At 41.6% G+C, this 3,686-nt stretch overlaps 1 non-coding gene across 1 annotated transcript; it reads left to right on the top strand.

Moving 5' to 3' along the window:
* The first annotated feature begins 2,582 nt into the window (after positions 1-2,582).
* On the top strand, positions 2,583-2,690 carry LOC130964967 (small nucleolar RNA R71). Its single transcript, XR_009081029.1, has one exon. It is a non-coding gene; the product is annotated as a small nucleolar RNA R71 (small nucleolar RNA).
* The last annotated feature ends 996 nt before the right edge of the window (positions 2,691-3,686 follow it).

Here is a 3,686-nt window from a genome sequence, read left to right as displayed (position 1 = left end):
GGCCTTGGATGCCATAAATGGTTATGGAAAAACAAAAAGCAATGCTTTTACCACACCAAACTTAAAAGGTTTGCTCGTCCTCGAGCAAAAAAAGAAAGAAGAGAGTAGAAGAAGAAGAAAATGGAGGAGATGGAGGAGGCTTATGTTTCGGCCAAAGGGGAAAGAAGTAGTGTTTAGGGTGTGTGAAAATGAAGGAGTGAAGAAGGGTTTATATAGGGGTGAGGGGAGGGGTAGGGTTCGGCCATTATGGGTGGGTTTGGGAGGGAAAGTGGTTTGAATTTGAATGGTGAGGTAGGTGGGGTTTCATGAAGGATGGATGTGAGTGGTGAAGAGAAGGATGAGATTTGATAGGTGAAGGGTTTTTGGGGAAGAGGTATTGAGGTGATAGGTGAATGGGTGAAGAAGAGAGAGGGTGGTGGGGTTGGTGGGGATCCTGCGGGGTCCACAGATCCTGAGGTGTCAAGGAAAAGTCATCCCTGCACCAAATGGCATGCAAAAATGCGTTTTGAGCCAATTCTGGCGTTAAACGCCGGGCTGGTGCCCATTTCTGGCGTTTAACGCCAGGTTCTTGCCCTTTCCTGGCGTTTAACGCCAGTCTGGTGCCCCTTTCTGGCGTTAAACGCCCAAAATGGTGCCAGACTGGGCGTTAAACGCCCACCTGCTAGCCTTACTGGCGTTTAAACGCCAGTAGGTTCTTCCTCCAGGGTGTGCTGTTTTTCTTCCTGTTTTTTATTCTGTTTTTGCTTTTTCAATTGATCTTGTGACTTCTCATGATCATCAACCTACAGAAAACATAAAATAACAAAGGAAAATAGATAAAATATAACATTGGGTTGCCTCCCAACAAGCGCTTCTTTAATGTCAGTAGCTTGACAGAGGGCTCTCATGGAGCCTCACAGATACTCAGAGCAATGTTGGAACCTCCCAACACCAAACTTAGAGTTTGAATGTGGGGGTTCAACACCAAACTTAGAGTTTGGTTGTGGCCTCCCAACACCAAACTTAGAGTTTGACTGTGGGGGCTCTGTTTGACTCTGCTTTGAGAGAAGCTCTTCATGCTTCCTCTCCATGGTGACAGAGGGATATCCTTGAGCCTTAAACTCACAGAATTCTTCATTCACTTGAATGATCAGTTCACCTATATCAACATCAATCACAGCCTTTGCTGTGGCAAGGAAGGGTCTGCCAAGGATGATGGATTCATCCATACACTTTCCAGTCTCTAGGACTATGAAATCAGCAGGGATGTAATGGTCTTCAATCTTCACCAAAACATCCTCTACAAGTCCATAAGCTTGTTTTCTTGAATTGTCTGCCATCTCTAGTGAGATTCTTGCAGCTTGTACCTCAAAGATCCCTAGCTTCTCCATTACAGAGAGAGGCATGAGGTTTACACTTGACCCTAGGTCACACAGAGCCTTCTTGAAGGTCATGGTGCCTATGGTACAAGGTATTGAAAACTTCCCTGGATCCTGTCTCTTTTGAGGTAATTTCTGCCTAGACAAGCCATCCAGTTCTTTGGTGAGCAAAGGAGGTTCGTTCTCCCAAGTCTCATTTCCAAATAACTTGTCATTTAGCTTCATGATTGCTCCAAGGTATTTAGCAACTTGCTCTTCAGTGACATACTCATCCTCTTCAGAGGAGGAATACTCATCAGAGCTCATGAAAGGCAGAAGTAAGTCCAATGGAATCTCTATGGTCTCATTTTGAGCCTCAGATTCCCATGGTTCCTCATTAGGGAACTCACTGGAGGTCAGTGCACGCCCATTGAGATCTTCCTCAGTGGCGTTCACTTCCTCTCCTTCCTCTCCAAATTCGGCCATGTTGATGGCCTTGCACTCTCCTTTTGGATTTTCTTCTGTATTGCTTGGAAGAGTACTAGGAGGGAGTTCAGTAATTTTCTTGCTCAGCTGTCCCACTTGTGCCTCCAAATTCCTAATGGAGGACCTTGTTTCAGTCATGAAACTTTGAGTGGTTTTGATTAGATCAGAGACCATGGTTGCTAAGTCAGAGTGGTTCTGCTTAGAATTCTCTGTCTGTTGCTGAGAAGATGATGGAAAAGGCTTGCCATTGCTAAACCTGTTTCTTCTACCATTATTGTTGTTGAAACCTTGTTGAGGTCTCTATTGATCCTTCTATGAGAAATTTGGATGATTTCTCCATGAAGAATTATAGGTGTTTCCATAGGGTTCTCCTAGGTAATTCACCTCTTCCATTGAAGGGTTCTCAGGATCATAGGCTTCTTCTTCAGATGAAGCATCCTTAGTACTGCTTGGTGCATTTTGCATTCCAGACAGACTTTGAGAGATCAAATTGACTTGTTGAGTCAATATCTTGTTCTGAGCCAATATGGCATTCAGAGTATCAATCTCAAGAACTCCTTTCTTCTGATTTGTCCCACTGTTCACAGGATTCCTTTCAGAAGTGTACATGAATTGGTTATTTGCAACCATTTCAATTAGTTCTTGAGCTTCTGTAGGCGTCTTCTTCAAATGAAGAGATCCTCCAGCAGAGCTATCCAAAGACATCTTGGATAGTTCAGAGAGACCATCATAGAAAATACCTATGATGCTCCATTCAGAAAGCATGTCAGAAGGACATTTTCTGATCAACTGTTTGTATCTTTCCCAAGCTTCATAGAGGGATTCTCCATCCTTCTGTCTGAAGGTTTGGACTTCCACTCTAAGCTTACTCAATTTTTGAGGTGGAAAAAACTTTGCCAAGAAGGCATTGACTAGCTTTTCCCATGAGTCCAGGCTTTCTTTAGGTTGTGAGTCCAACCATGTCCTAGCTCTGTCTCTTACAGCAAAAGGGAATAGCATAAGTCTGTATACCTCAGGGTCAACCCCATTAGTCTGACAGTGTCACAGATTTGCAAGAATTTAGCTAAGAACTGATGAGGATCTTCCAATGGAAGTCCATGGAACTTGCAATTCTGTTGCATTAGAGAAACTAATTGAGGCTTAAGCTCAAAGTTGTTTGCTCCAATGGCAGGGATAGAGATGCTTCTCCCATAGAAGTCGGGAGTAGGTGCAGTAAAGTCACCAAGCACCTTCCTTGCATTGTTGGCATTGTTGTTGTTTTCGGCTGCCATGTGTTCTTCTTCTTTGAAGATTTCTGTTAAGTCCTCTGCAAAGAGTTGTGCCTTAGCTTCTCTTAGCTTTCGCTTCAAGGTCCTTTCAGGTTCAGGATCAGCTTCAATAAGAATGCCTTTGTCTTTGTTCCTGCTCATATGAAAGAGAAGAGAACAAGAAAATATGGAATCCTCTATGTCACAGTATAGAGATTCCTTGAGGTGTCAGAGGAAAAGAAAAATAGAAGAAAGAGGTAGAAGAATTCGAACTTAGTGAGATAGAGTTCGAATTGTGCATTGAGGAGGAGTGATACTCCATAAATAGAAGGATGTGAGAAGAGGGGAAGAGGTTTTTTCGAAAATTAATTAAAAAGATTTTAAAAAACATATTGAAAAACTTTAATTGATTTTCGAAAACCAAGAGTGGGAAAGAAATCAAGTAATTTTTGAAAAAGATTTTGAAATTAGAATTTAAAAAGATATGATTGAAGATTATTTTGAAAAAGATGTGATTAAAAAGATATGATTGAAAAGTTATGGTTTTAAAAAGATATGATTGAAATGATATGATTTGAAAACAATTTTAAAAAGATTTGATTTAAAAAAAATTAAT

Source organism: Arachis stenosperma, chromosome 2, assembly GCF_014773155.1.
Source record: "Arachis stenosperma cultivar V10309 chromosome 2, arast.V10309.gnm1.PFL2, whole genome shotgun sequence".
Classification (NCBI taxonomy): Eukaryota; Viridiplantae; Streptophyta; class Magnoliopsida; order Fabales; family Fabaceae; genus Arachis; species Arachis stenosperma.
Note: the sequence above shows the minus strand (reverse complement) of the source record. Positions and strands in the feature narration are given on the sequence as shown.